At 38.9% G+C, this 16,140-nt stretch overlaps 1 long non-coding RNA gene across 1 annotated transcript; it reads right to left on the reverse strand.

Annotated features, from left to right (window-relative positions):
* Window positions 1–11,549: 11,549 nt before the first annotated feature.
* Window positions 11,550–14,707, reverse strand: LOC111566227 (uncharacterized). The gene is made up of 3 exons (XR_002745981.3): window positions 14,296–14,707; window positions 13,442–13,735; window positions 11,550–13,043 (listed from the first exon to the last, which is right to left on the reverse strand). It is a non-coding gene; the product is annotated as an uncharacterized LOC111566227 (long non-coding RNA).
* Window positions 14,708–16,140: the final 1,433 nt, after the last annotated feature.

Consider the following 16,140-nt stretch of genomic DNA (forward strand, 5'->3'; position numbering starts at 1 on the left):
ACCGATCTCGAGTACTACAACACTAACAACCTGCTCATACTGCAGGAGACGACGTGATTGTGTTGGAGCCCATCTGCCACCTCAGGCAACCACTGCTCGGGTCACATATGATCTTTGGCTGATCTGTGTACCATATTAGAGGTCTGTAAGAACAATAATCCACAGGTCGTAAATAAGAGGACCTGAGTGTTGCGCTCAAAGGAGGCTATCAAAAATACTTTGAGGAAAGCTTTCTTCCTACACTACGCTTTGTGTCCGTGCTTCTTTTTATTTTGATAACAGGTCACTTAAATATGACTGTATGACTGATCTAGATTCTGTCAGGGATGAGTTATGATATCACGATTCAGTATGCGTTTGATTTTTTTTTTTAATTAAATGGATACCTTTTTTTGGTTTAACCACAGCTGTGTAACATCAGAAAAGTGTCTTGGGTGAGTCCGTTGCATTTAAAATAGCAGTGTTTTAGCACCATTTCAGATTTTATTCCGACTTTACCTACTTGTCATCTGGGAGCCAAGACTAAAAATACTGCATGTTTTCAGACTTGAGAATTTTTGTATTTTCATCCTCTGAAAAACTCCAAATCACTCCTACCTGGAGAGTGATTTTAAGGGTTGAAAGTCTCCCGAAATATAGTTTCCTCAGCCATAAAAATTTGATGAAGGAACAATCAAAATTGCTTCCAGCAAATCCAGTTTATTAAATGTCTCCTGCAGAGGCCTCACACATTAGTGAAACGTTGACCAAACAGTTTACTTCAGTCAGTAACAATCCTCTGGGACCCCAATATCACCCTTGTTTGAAAATTTGACATTTTCTTCCAATTTCAAGGGCAAACAATTAAACATTTGCTGGAACCACTAGATTGTTTGGATCTGCTTGATGCATGCTGTCTGTGTCCTCACTAAATGTCATGCCTGCAGACCTTATGGAGATATTTTTTCCTCTAAATGGCTTCCCTGACAAGATGATTCTTTTCAGCATGAAATTACAAAAAATCTCAGGTTTGAAAACATAAAATTCTCAAAATGCAATTGAAATATTTTACATAACTCAGTTTCGGTTTCCCAATAACAAATAGATAAATTCCTAAAAATCCGAGACTGTGGAGCAGCATAATTCCATCATTCTGTAGGCACTGACATAAACTGACCCTGTTGTTTCTTTGTTTGCAGTTGCACCCATTATGACAATGAAAAACCACTGAAATGCCTAGAAAATCTGAAAACTAGCTGTACTGGCAACACAGTGCAGAAGTGTAGATTTTTGGGGAAAGTAGAGGATACATCCCCTTCATTATTTGGAATGCATGAGATTGCCTCACCCAATAAAAACATTAAAGAAGCAAAGGACTTATTATACAGATGCTATTGATGCAGCAATGATTCTGTCTTTTCTTTCAAGGACTGGGTTGTATTTCACTCACAAAACATGATCATGAATAGTGAGCTCACGCAACTATTGAATTTTTTGTGGCAAACATAATTATACCCGACACACACAATCATCTCCGCTGGCACGGTGCACATGCAAAATTAAAAAAAACAACTCCCTAAGTTCCAATATATTTTGGATGTGGAGAAAGTTTTTAACATAAGTTATTAATTAAAAAGAATGAATTTATTATTGCTACAAAAAGGTGCCGCATGCACATTTACAGAGATTACTTCCCCAAACAAAAGAAACAAAAGAGTATACCTTGTCTGTGTGTTTGTGTTGACTTTGTGTTGACTTAGCAGGGAAAATATTAAATGAGACAGACTGATCTGAAGGAGAATAAATATTTGAAAGTTGTTTTCTTTGCTTGATGCAGGTCAATAAATTGACCCTTCTGAGACAGATTAACATCCTTTTCATGACCACAGGATATCAGAATCAGCTTTAATGGCCAAGTACGTAAACAACATACAAGGAATTTGGTTTCGGCTGTTGGTGTCACCCCAGGAATATGAAAGAGAATTATAAAAAAATAAAGAAACTATAGAAAGAGGAACAGGGAGGGAAAAAAATGTATTAATAATTTTTCTTTTCCTGTCTTCTGACATGGATGTCAAGAAATGAGAAGCTCCTTAATGCATCAGCTAGGGTTAAATAAGTTGTTGCAGCTGAAACATATTCATCACTGCAGTAATTATCCAATGGAAGGCTCGACTTTTTTTGGCCAGGCAGTGCATTATTTGAATGTATTCACTTTGAATCCAGTGTCACAATGTGGAAATTATTACTACAAGAATGGCACATTAACTGTGTTAACTTCCAATCCTTGCACCCTTCTGTAGTCATGCAGAAGTAAATTCAGGGTGTGAATATTGGTATTAAGTTACGATAAAAAACATTTTTTAAAAACACAGTTTCGTTGTCGTCAGCAGGTAAAAGTATTCAATAATTGCAACAGAAAGCTGCAAATTGACAGAGTTGAGAAAAAACAAGCACTCAGAATTCAGCAAAAACACAAGAACAAAATCACGTTAGGAAATAATTAGTGCTTCATAGTTTAAGGAACCGAGCATGTAATTATAATATAACCTCATTCTGTGTGTTTTGTGCTCCTCACTACTAGAAGAATAATATACTCTTTAAATATATTCAAAACTCTTGTAAAGCCCTTTGGCTGATCAGAATCGGTATGAATGCACCATTAGAGTGAGACAGCTGTTGATGACAGAACGCAATTATATCACTGCCTCACATAAAACAAAGCAGTCAGCATGATAATACCATGGCATCAGTATCTGCAGCTTCACGTGTGCACATGTCAGGAGTTCACATGACTTGATACCAAAAATAGCAGGAGGTCTTGGCCTTGCAAACAGGATTTCCGAGATGCTGCTGCTGCAACAGAATAATGATTTCTGCTTTTATCACTGAGCTATTAGATGGGTTTGTCCATGGAAAAAAGTGTTTCTTTTCCTCTTTGTTTCATCTCCAGAGACTGTATGTTCAGTTTGACCTGCATGACTTCACTCTTGATTCCCATAGCAGGCGAATCTTACCACTTACTGTAGACAGCTGTTGAAGCATGCAATACCATTAGCAGGCATTTTACCAATACTGTTTTCTAACCATTGTATCGTGAGGAAATTTTGACACCCTGAATTATAGGGCTGTTAGACATAATGATGATAATCAGCAACCACAGTGCCCATAAAAAATATTCTTGCCCTTGGAAATTGTCTCCTTCTATTGCTTTTCAATATTGAATCACGTTCATTTTAATCTGGTTTCGACTTTTGGAAACAGATTTCTACAAAGCAATTACTTAAAAAATATAACTTAGAGTAAATGATGGCTTATGTACTCACCCCCTTTAAGACAATATTTAGTAGATGCCCCTGTTGGCCTCAATTACAGCAATGTGGATAGGTCTCAGTCAGTCTTGCACATCTGAACCCTGCAATTTTACCCCATCTTTCTTTGCAAAATTGCTTAAACTCTGTTAGGTTACACAGAGATTCAAAGTATAGAACCTTTTTCAAGTCAAGCCACAAATTCTGAATTAGATTAAGGTGTGGGTTACGACTTGACCGCTCTAGAAAAAATTCACCTTGTGGTTTTTATACCATATCTATGTGCCTTTGGCTGTTTACTTTGGGTCATTTTATTGCTGGAAAACAAATCTTCTACCAATTCACAGTTCATTTGCAGACTGCATCATGTTGCCCCCCCAGGATTTTCCTATACTACTGCATTCATTTTATCCGCTACCTTAACAAGTCTTCCAGGACCTGCTGTTGAGAAGTATTCCCACATCATGATGCTGCCACCGCCATGTTTCATGGTAAACATGGTGTTTTTGTAATGATGTGTCGTGTTTGGTGTCTGCGAAACACAGCATGTGGTCTAATGGCCAAAAAGCTAAATTTTTGTGTCATCAGACCAAAGAACTTTCTTCCAGTTGAGTTCAGAGTCTCCCACATGCCTTCTGGTGAACTCTAGCCTCATCCATAAAGATTAGACTGGTGAAAAATAAGCAACAGTTTCTGTATGCACAGTCTCTCCCATTTCTGCCGCTGAAACTTGTAACTTACCATTGTAACTCACTCACCATGTTATTGCTGTTCTCATCCATATAGAAATTCACTATGTCATATATGTACATACCCGAACATAGATTCATCATGCCTGGTATATTGTCTCTTACCTTCATGGTGTAGTTATAGCCAGGAGCACTGATTCACCAGTGGCTGGACCTTCTAGATACAGGTGTTTTTATACTATTATCACTTGTAATCGCTGCACTCAGATAATGCCCAATTGTGTGACTTCCAGCACCAATTGCCTGCACCTTTGTTGAATTAGGTGAGTCACATTAAAAGGGTCGAATACTTAAACAATCACTTCTTTTGCTTTTTATATTTTCAACTAACTGACATTACTTTGGAAAAAAAAACTTAATTTTGGCACCAAAGAATCTTCTTTTTTTTGTAAATTTGTTCAATAAATGGCAAATTAAATTAACTATGATTCAATGGTGAAAGGTAAAAAAAAAAGGGAAAATTTCTAAGAGGGTAAATATATATATTTTTATAGGCACTGTATTGGGCAACTAGAAAAACTTTACCAAACTATGGGGAAATTACTAATTATTTCAACTAGGAAGCCACCTATCTGATCAATTTATGATTAGGTAACATAAAATAAAAAAATAAATGGTATGATGGTTTCAAATACAGAGTGTCACAAAAGGCACTATAAATCACTTTTTCCTCTGTTTGAGCATAAGATATCACTTCTTTAGACATTTTTATGTATACATTTTGACTTGTCACAGCAGGAAAATCCCAGTTGGAAGCTACATCAATGAACCACGCCACCACATAATGTCAGAGCCTGTCAGAACTAACGGGATTTAAATCTTATCGTCTGCATCTGGGGATTTTCTGCTTTGTCGTGTCAAAATGTGTGTCATAAAAATGTCTATTAGTGCGCTTGCTTCAACAAAGGGCAGATGACTTTTATGCTTTTAGCCTCACTTCATTCAAGCCTTGAAACGGTCTGCTTCATTATCAGATATGTGCTTCTGTTCATTTAAGTTTATCTCATCCTTTCTTTGTTCCATTGTATCAGTATGGATCAGTTTATATCACACAAAAAACTGAAACTGCTCACAGACCCACTTTGCATTCTTCATGTACTCAGTTTAAATTGAAATGTTGCTCTGAGCCTTCTCTCTCTTAAACTGTTTAATATACAGGAACGTGTCTTTTGAAGCTTCAACCCTTAATTGATTGTCTGCTACTGAAAATGAAAGCAAAACCAAATCAAGGAGTGAGATGTAATGTTATGCACATACTGCGTTATCATCTACCTCTGTAGCCACCGAGGCTCTTAGTTACAAAGTGAGTTCACACTTACACACTGTGTTTAAATTTGCATAAGCCCAGTCTTATTATTTAAAACTGGTGTAGGCAGCATTTTTTTTTTTTTTTTTTGATATCACTGAGCTCTTGGCTCCATTTTCAGCTTTTAGAAAATCTAGCAAATGACCAGAGATTTCAGCCAATCTCAGGATTTTTCATTGAGGTCAGGTGAGATTATAAAAAACAGCAACAAAGCCAAGAATTGAAATAGCAGTTGGTGGCAGAATAGCATCAACAGATTACTCTACATCAGGCAAATGAGATCTGAAACCCATCGGTAGCCGCATTGATTCGTTCTAATTAAGTTGCTGACAGCTTTTTTGGAAAAAAAGGAAAAAAATGACATCATTGTCTTTTCCTAAACACTTTGCCTCGACCTTGATGGAAAATACTATGATGTCAAGGAAATATGTCAAGGACAATTCATAAGAATGTAGGAAAAGATAACTGCGGGGTTAAGAGAATCCTAGGCCTATTTATGCTTTCCACATATGAGTGTACATAAGCGTTTATGTGACACACATTCTATTGTCCATCCAATTCTGCAAAGCTCTGAGTGAACCTTCTATGGACATCTGCATGCAGCTCAAAATTTGATCATGTTGACTATCTGCTCTGAAATCACTCTGGCTGCACATGCACCTAGAAAAAACACTGAAAACTGTACAAGGAGATTCTCCTTCATCTTTATAATCTATAACAAGAAAAGCCCTCAGAGAGCACAGTACTCCGCCAAGGCTGTTCATTCCCCTACATGCCTTTTTTTTTTTTTTTTTTTTTTTTTTTTTTTAAGAAATGCAGGATTTGTTTATTAGTTATTGATGATCAGAAATCACAGCACTATAGAATGTGGCCATTTAATACAGATGTACCCACAAACAAAATGACCTTGGGCTGAGCACAGGTGTGTGTTATGCATGTGTACGTTATGTACGGATACCGAATTGTGTGACCTAAATATGCAGCGGGCGGCGGGAATTGATGAGACTCGGAAACACCCCCACAATTTAATCAATTGTTCCTTGTATCATTTCCGACAGATAAGTCCCAATAATTCCGCTGACAATCACGTGATTGTCAGCAGGCAACTGACGTAGCATTCACTTGTTGTCATAGTTACAGTGACGCCATGCTGCTATCTGACAAAGATACAGAAATCTACAACAATTTGTGGTTCCAGACTATAAGCCGCATCACTGCCAACTTGGTCCTTGTGTCATTTCTGACATTCCCTAAAAATTTCATCCAAATCCGTTATTCCATTTTGGAGTAATGTTGGACACAGACAAACATACGCTGATCGTCACATAACTCCGCTGCATTCCTTGGCAGAGTAACAAAAGAGGTATGATTGGAAATAGTTACTTTGGAGGTGTTTGGATTTGCACATGCTTTCTATTGACAGTCACAGTTGAAGTGCTAAATTCTCCAGAAATCCTGAGCTATGTCCACTCTAGGTGCTCGGCAGACCTCAGGAATAATCACACGGTGCTGCAGTCAAGTCACAGTGTTTCAGAAACATCCACAGGAGTCTTTGTGGTTTCCTCTGCTCAATATCAGGTACAATACTACCATCCACATAACAGACCAACATGTACCTATTGTAGTATGAACAGCAATGCGTGCATCCACTGTCACCTTTCAAAGTCAACACTGGTCTGCACGCTAAATTGGTCCTTACACTGATCATACAATAGTGGATGTTGCTGATGTAGGTCTGCAGTAGTGTGTCACTTTGGATGTTGCTGCTGCAACTCATTGTGGAGGGGCATTATCTTCTTTCCTTTTGTGAAGGACGAACCAGTTCATCATATGCTGCAGGAGAAAACAAAGGAGGCGGTGAGGCATGTTCCTGTACCATATAGAGAATTCGACCAGCTTTTATCTCTCCTGCCAGTTAGATATACTTCTGGGGCGTTTCACTCAGTTAGGAACATTTCTGATCAAAAAAGACTATTTGACTGCAACTCTGCTCTCACAATACTAATCAGCTCAGACAGGTGCACAGCATTTGGCTAATCAGACTTCTTCAAACCAAATGCTCTTGCACATCAGTTGGGGTCAGTGGTTTATGCTGTTCCTTCACAATCAGCAGGTCACTAATGTGATTGCTATTAAGGCCAACACTGATCAAGCTTTTGCAATCAGCCCTTGCTTTAAAGTAGAAAGTGACAAAAGCCTTTTGGGTCATCTAATGTTTCATTTGGTTCAAAAGATTTGCTGTTTTATTTTGTAAATAGTGCATACAAATTAGTTGGACATTGAAGCAGTAGAGTTGAGGTCAAGTACAATGAAAGCAACTGTGGCAGAGAAGCAGAGGGCACAATATTTTTCAAGCATCATTATAGTGAATCAGCATAACATTTTGAGAGTGCTGAGGACAGCCACAGTATAATTATGGTTTCTGACTCTCAGAATACATTCCCTCAACTGTTTTTGTGCAAGTTTACCTTTTGCTAACCATTGCCTCTTGTTTTCATTTTTCCACTGAAGTGATTACTTATCAGTTACTTCTATTCTGCTTTTCTCTTCATGATGCCGTCTGCTCCTAGTCTGACTGTATATATATGAAGACATAAACATTATAAAACAATACATATGGAATTATGTTGTGAACAAAAGAAGTGCTAATCTTCGGTATTAATCTACAATGTAGAAAATAATACAAATAAATAAAAAGCATTGAATGAGAAGGTGTGTCCAAACTTTTGACTGGTGGTGTATATATGAGCAAAGCTATACTTACACCACAAAGTGTGGTCCATTCACATCACATCAAATTATCATATATAAAAATAGGTACAATAATTTCCTTCAATATATACATTGCCCATGTAATCTTGTCTGTGCAATGTAGTGGCAATTAGTTTGCAAATCTTTATCAGTGCTTTAGTCTCATCATGCAAAAAGTGAATTAATAATGTCAGCTGTCAGAAGAATCATTTGTTCTTTAGATATCAGAGGTGCTTCAGACCTATTTTCATGCATAATTCCTCAGCAAAAATTTCTTTCCTGTTAAGATACCACTTTCGCAAAAAAGTGAGAATTCCAACTGTTTTTAAGGCTCTCATCATGCTGGCGGTGAGCAGCTGATGACCTTTGGCTTTGTGGACAGCAGCAAGACTCATCCCTGTGGAAATGCTGTCATCTGATCTCTGGGGGAGTTGTGAAAATGAGAAACATGTACTGTACATCCACTTGAAAATGGCGTGATAGGTCACTCTGGTGAGTGAAACTGAGTGCATTCAGAAATATACCTGGGAAGCTCCTTTGAAGAAGCAGTTGTTCAAAGACGCATTCAGCAAAATGCAGCAACAAGTGCACTTGGCCTTTTCTGCCCCTATCAGCTGTGAGAGGCATATTGAGGCATATTGTGTCAGAATGAAGGTGTTTTCAGAAAAACACGGACAGATACTGAATTATGAGACTTTATTTTGATGCAATTATGTGGATATTACTTAGTTAATTGCATCATCCTTGGAGAGCCTCCTCATTTTGTGGCTGATTAGAGCAGCAGTAGGACTATGAGCCCTGCTGACCTCCATTCTAGCTGTCTAATAACAGAGCATTTCACTCCCAGGATACAAGGTGGATGTAATTATCAAAGCAGTAGCATAGTAAATAGCTGCCTCCTGAATCCTGATGATCAGAGCTGAAGACGACTGAGTTACAGGAACCTCGTTTATTCAGGTTTTGGGGATTAATATGACCATGTGAAATACTTACTGCAAGTCTATTAAAGAATGCACTCCCACTAGAGCTACCTTTTTCTACTTTTTTCCCCAAAAATAAATTAGCCTGGAGAATGTCTTCAATGTATTTGCAGTAATGGAAATTTAAAAAACATTTGCTAATTGTTGCCAAAATGTGGACACCTTTGCCTCCATATGCTGAGAAACACTGCGTGCTGCAACCCAAAGCTCTGAAACGGCTACTGAGTGGACGTTGCAGTGACATTGCATTGCCAACCTATGTTAACACTGTGAAGAGTGAACTTAAACATTTGTATTTCGATGCATCCCCTGAAGCTCAAAGGTTGAAATGACTTGTTTGGATTTTTTTATATGATAGTTGTGTAATTAAAACATTATTTGTACATGCTTGTACAAGTCCTGCTGAACGTTGACACTGTGGATTTGGCTTTTGCTGATTTGGCGGCAGGTGTGGCCTGCGACTGGTGGCCCTGGTGGTGGTGGTGGTGGTTGTGCTGGAGCTGAACTAATCTGAGAGCATGAGACAGTCCTTCAAATAGTGCAAAGACAAACACAAGAGTTAGCTTTGCAAAATTAACAGTTTCTATTCAGAGAATTCTGGTTGCCAAAGATGCGATATAAATATCCCTTGTTTTAAGTTTAATTCAGTTGCTACGGATACCACATTGTTGCTATGTGACAGATGAAACATGGGCTGGGGAGTGTATGTGATATGCAAAGACATGTAATGCACACACATTATCATATATATATATATATATATATATATATATATATATATATATATATATATATATATATATAGACACATATATATAATGATGAACGAACAACGTTGTCATCATTTAGTCAAATTAGCCTTTTGGGTGCTTCTTTAAAATGTCCAGTCCTGTTTGTCACTTCTCTGATATGTTATTGCCTAAATACAGCTGTGTGTGCTTTGTATTGCATTCAGTCTACACATCTGAATTTATTTCCAATTAGACCAAAGTCAGTGTTGAGGATTAACCATTCCCTCCAGGCTGAACACGGAATATGACCAGTTTGTCAAAGGGCTTAGATGCACTGAATACCTGATTAGTCAGGGTTCATTAACTCGGTGAGACTGGTTTGTCTTGTTTTCTGCATTGTGCGAAGCCCATTTGTTTTTGTGATTAGGTTTCACAGAAACAGACAGTGATCAAAAAAACTTGAATTTCAAGGTGGAAAACACAAATACGCCAAAAGTCTTTTTCTCACTTGCACTCTCTCGGTTTCTTTCCTTCTGTTCTGCATCTCTGTTCGTCTACTTCAAGTGTGAGAAGTCAACGTCTGCTGTCAGTGTTAAGGGGATGTCAGCTTATAACTCAGCAGGTCTGCAGATCACAAAGGCTTTGATTATAGCTGTGCAAAATAACAGCTCCCCTCTCAGAGCAATCTGTGCAGCCAAGCCTCTATCTGATCTGCTGTGTGCCATTTAATGGGGTCCTGCGTTTCTCTTATGATAGTCATTATTAGGAAAATCTTGCTGGTATTCCATTCCTGTCACTCTTGAATACCTATAAACCTTTCAAAATAACCCTGGAAAATAATGAAATGTATGTCTGACTGCATACTTTATTTAATCAGTATTTTACTTTAAATTTGAACTCTGAGCTTTTACTAATCTTCTTAGCTGTCCAACCACATCTCCCATGGTGAGTTAACATGACTTTTCCACCTCAAGAGGTTCTGGCATTCATTAAAATGAGCTATTTCTTCATGTGTGAGGTTTGACTCACATTCATGCTATCAGACACAGTCTCTGCTGGATGTAAATTAGGTCTTGGACTCAATGTATCAGCCAGATTAATTAACAGGATGTCTCTGGTGTCGAGTCTCAATTTGGTGGGGATTTTTACCCCCCTCTGTCAATTTTTTTTTTCAACCTCAAAGAATTATATATTCATATAAGACAAATTCATGATTAGACAAAGGTCAAAATATGACATCCACGACTGAAAAAAGAATTCACAAAAATATACTCAGAGGTTGCTCTGTTAAATAACCAGTACAAATTTAATTTCGAGAGAGGTGTTAGTGATGAATCGCTCAAACTTGAAGGTTATAAAAAAAATTGGAATTTGATATACTGGGCTCACTATTACAAGCCATTCAGTCCCTGTACAACCAAATGTAGAGCTGCATTTGCTTTCTTTGCAAGTCAGACACCCTGGCGATGTGGGTGATGGACATCGCCAGGGCTGCTCCTTGTCTCTAATCCTGTTTGTGGTGTTCATGGACAGGATATTAAGGAGTAGCTGATGTGAGGAGAGCAGGGCCAGAGTGGAACTCATTTTCAGCTCTGAAGTTTCATGCCTCAGACCGGTCCTATTACTATTAAAATCATGTAATTATAACCTTACATGTTGAGTCTACAATAGCACTCTGTTCTGTAAAGCCTTGTAATTCAGTGTATTTTTCTCAAATATTTCCAATTCAGTGTAAGTGAGGGTTGCTTCACAATGTGGATTTATTTCAACATGAGTGCACATCTCCAACATTATTCTTTACAACAATATCAGAATCTATAATCTGTTCAAATAATTGTTCACAGATATCCAAACCTTAAAAATGAAATTAAAGTCAATATATTAAATATTAAATTTTAAAAATAAAATAAAAAGTGTTGCACTTTCTAACAACACCATAATCTTTTTCCTCTGCAAGGAAACACTTCCATGACAACTTACATTTCACAAATATGAGAACATGAGTTAAAGGGCAAATCTCCAACACTATTCTTTACAACATCACATTATCAAATATCACGCAAATAAGTGTTCATAAGACAAAGTTTCCCAGCATCATACTATTCTTTAAATTAAATAACTTTATGTTAGATGCCACAATGCCACACAATTCACTGACTTGATAATTAACGGTTTGCAAAGTTCTACATCTTGCTGTAACCGTTTCATCGTCCTCGTTTCAAACCACGAGCTTGTTTTAGTGACAACGTTTCTAATGTCAGCACATCTGGCTGTGTCTGTTTCCAGAGCTTTCCTCTTTTTAATTCTTGCCGTCTCTGTGCCACCCTTGCTCTTTCTATTTCCATCTTTCTATTTCCATCTTTCAAACACCACTGACCGTGTGCATGAACGTGTTACGTCGGGGTGCATCTGCAAAAAAAAGAAAAAGTAGAAAAAAGAGAAGAGTTGCCAGTGGAGGTAGAGGCGGCCCTGGGACATAATGATCAACCCAGTGCCATGAGTGAACACCTGCCCTCATGGCCCAAACATCAGACCAGCCCACCGGGAATTGTCCCGGTCCTCCCGATTAGCCACTCCAGGCCTGGAGGAGAGTGTCTGATTTGGGGACCTCATAATCACATTTCTGCTTTTTGCAGATGACATGGTACTGTTGGCTTCATCAGACCATGACTATTAGCATGCACTGGAGCAGTTTGCAGCCAAGTGTAAAGTGACTGGGTAGTGAGTCAGCACCTCCAAGGCCATGGTTCTCTGCTGGAAACCAGTGGAATGCTCCTTGCAGGTTTGTGGGGGAGTTGCTTCACCAAGCAATTTACCAGTCCATCTACATTCCAACACTCACTACTGGTCATGACCTCTGGGTAGTGACCGAAAGAATGAGACTGCAAGCATGAGCGGTCCAAACAAGTTTACTCTGTGGGGCTCAGTCTTAGAGACAGGGTGAAAAGCTTGGACATCCAGAAGAAGCTTGGAGTAGAGTCACTTCTCCTTTTCGTCGAAAGGAGCCATTTGAGGTGATTGGGACTTCTGGTTTGGATGCCTTCTGGGAGACTTCCTTTGGAAGTTTTCCAAGCACGTCCGTCTTGGAGGAGACCACGGAGTAGACTCAAAACAGGAGGCATTATATATCTTGTCTGGCCTGTGAATGCCTCAGGATCCCCCAGGAAGAACTGGAAAGCATTGGTAGTAGGAGGGACGTCTGGAATGTAGCAGAGCCTCTCCACCAGCTGTTTGTGCTGAGGTGAAACACACAATTATTACAAGTGTTAACAAATAGACAACGAAATGATGCAGAAGACTGTTTAAAGCCACCTTTTTATTTGGAGTAATAACTCAAGATATCAGGATGTCACACAGTTTGTCTGAACATAGATTTCATCTTTGCACTTTTAAACTTTATTTTTATTTTTTCTGTTAAGCCACTTTATCCTCATCTCTCACCCTTGTATATAATGTAAATATTATTACTATTGTTCTATTATTATTTTATTCTTATCACTACGTCTACTGTTACATAAGCTGCTGTAACAATGTAAATTTCCCCTGGCGTGGGGAGAAATAAAGAACTTTATCTCTTATCTCTTTTCACAGCTTTAACAGTGTCTATGGAGACGTTGCAATTCAGAAAGGTTACCTTTGGAATTAGTCAAAGCCGTTCTTCTTTCTTTTCCTTGGTCTGACTCTTCTTTTTCTGTTTGGGGCTTTTTGTCGTCTCATCTTGGCATAATTCTTCCATTTTTGATCATCCTGGGGTTCCTCTCAGTGTTTCTTCGTCCTATAAGAAAAAAAATGGACACAGATGCAGCGATTAGCACAGTCAGCTAACAGCACCAACCAGCTAACAGCACCAACCTGCTGGTTCTGTCTGTGTGGAGTTCATGTTCTCTCTGGACCTGGGTGGGTTCTCTGCAGATGCTCCAACTTCTTCCTGCAATCCAAACATGCATGGAAGGTAAATCTAGAATTCTAAATGTGTGAGTGTGAGCATGAATAGTTGTCTTTCTTTGTGTAGCTCTGTGATGGACTGGTGTCCTCCAGCTCCTGCAGCCCTCTATGAGATAAAACAGGAACAGCTAATGGATGGATGACGCCTCTTGATATGGAGCACAAGATACACAAAATAGTAACACACAAATGAATTAGATTTCATTTTTGCGTGACATATATGTAACATTACAGATCTTTGACACGAGGAGATGTTAATTTCAAAAAAATGGCAGAAATGTATTCAAGTCTTACTTCTAAAGTATGTTTTCTTCCAGGCTTCGTCAAAATGTTCATGTGGGCCTACTGAAACATGTGCTGTGCAGTGAGAAGTATCTGTAGTCATAAAGTTGGCTCCATGTATGCATTGTATGTGTGCAAATGACGTGAGTCATGATGACATACTTAGTAAATGTAAGAACTTCATTTTTTATACACATTAACCTTGGCTTCACTGTAATCAATAGCAAACATCACACTGTCATCAGTTTGACTGTGACTCACCCAATGCGATGTCTTTATAGGCTGGTCCACAACTGGCCTCTGCTTTCACCCCTTCAGCTCTTGGTGTGATGGCTGGATAGACAGTCTGTCATCTTCTGAGCCTGAAGTCTTTGCATCAATGTCCACACTGGCAGCACAGATAGGGCTGAAGACTGCAATCAAAATGATCACACATGCGGCCACTTGTTGCGATTGTGCGAGCAAAAATTTCATGTGAGTGAATGGTGATCATTTAGTTGTATTGTTGTCGCTTTAACCAGCTCAGGCAGCCACTGCGTTAGCCATAGTGGTGGAAAACAACTTTTATGACTTCATGGCTCTGCCAGTCTTTTCTTGCCTGATGAGTAAAATGAGTTATTAAGCTGTTGTGCGTTCCTCAACAACAACTGAGGAAAGAAAAGGCCAAGAGGGAGAAGTCAGAGTCATACACACCTGATGATCAGACTGTAGATGCAGGCAGGACCACCTTTCCTGCGTCCTTGTCCTCTGCCTCACCCTCATCTTGACATTTCTGTCATTGCCTGATACATGGTCAGCTGAGAACTTTGAATTTTTTTTTAGGGAGCAGTCTTCATGTTCTCATTTCATTCATGCAACTGGTTTTCTGCCTTTTCAGTCTGCTGCAGGATGTCTGCCTCTTGGGCCTTAATTTAACTGCTGCTGTGGTCTATTGCAAGGGAGGTGGGATGAGGGGGACCTGAGGGAGGCCTATAAATAAACAAGAATAAAAGGAGTTAGTCCACTCTCACAAGGCACACCCTCAGATCTTTTCATCTACAGGCCCTGCAAGGCCGGGCAGGCTAACTACAGCAAACAAATCTGAACAGTCACTGTGAAAAGCACAAACAAGAGATACAAAATTAACGATTAAATGAATGATTAAAAAATGTTCACCTGCAATACATTCCTGCATACCTGCTATACCGACATCTCACACACAACAAGAAATCAAACCCCCCATAAAAGTTGTGTGGCCATACTGCAACATCCAGAGACATACAGCTGTTAAAAAGGCACACCTTAACTTTTGTGGAACGAGCTACCCCTTAAACATCCAACAAATGTCTTACCACAAATCATGACAACTGAGGCATTGTGTTTTCTCTGTCCTCCCACATAAAATATTCAGCACCTCCCCAATCACTTAACTCAAGTTATTGCTTCCTCTCCCAATCAGAGGCCGATAGTGGAGCACCATCCCATGCCACTGGTTACATGAAGTTAGTGAAATTGGGTTCAGTAACAATAACCACTATGAGAAGATCTTAAATACAGCACGAGCCAAGAAGATGGATACCAAAGATGATGGACATGCCACAAAACTTTTTGCAAAAATACCTGGGGTTTGATGGCTTAACAACCCAATGAAACCCAGAGGATACATTCAGCAAAAAGACATAAATAGGTTTGTAAATGTCACTGTTCTCAACCACCTGGTTGATCTGTTAGCAGTTGGGCATGTGAAAATCCTGACCACAGAACTGTGTGGGCTTCAATTCCCTATGGGTTGAGGCTCACCATCTGATAAATACAAAGTTCTCAAATCTTCTAGGACTCTCTGGAAGGCCTGAAGAAAAATCCTGTGTTTCGAGATTTTCAGAGTCAAACTACATTTAAGCTTCGAGCGAACCTGTCAACATTAATGACCACAGAATGAAGCTAAAAAGAAATTAGCATACTGGTCAGTTGTAATTCAGTTGTACAACTGCTTATGAGGAAAGGGGATTAAAACACAAACCATCCATGACAAACCAGCATCCAATCTATTAGTTTCATGGAGCTAATACAATGTGTTGCTGATCATATAAGGCACTAATATTATCTCATGAGCAGCGTTTACCAACA

Source organism: Amphiprion ocellaris, chromosome 8, assembly GCF_022539595.1.
Source record: "Amphiprion ocellaris isolate individual 3 ecotype Okinawa chromosome 8, ASM2253959v1, whole genome shotgun sequence".
Classification (NCBI taxonomy): domain Eukaryota; kingdom Metazoa; phylum Chordata; class Actinopteri; family Pomacentridae; genus Amphiprion; species Amphiprion ocellaris.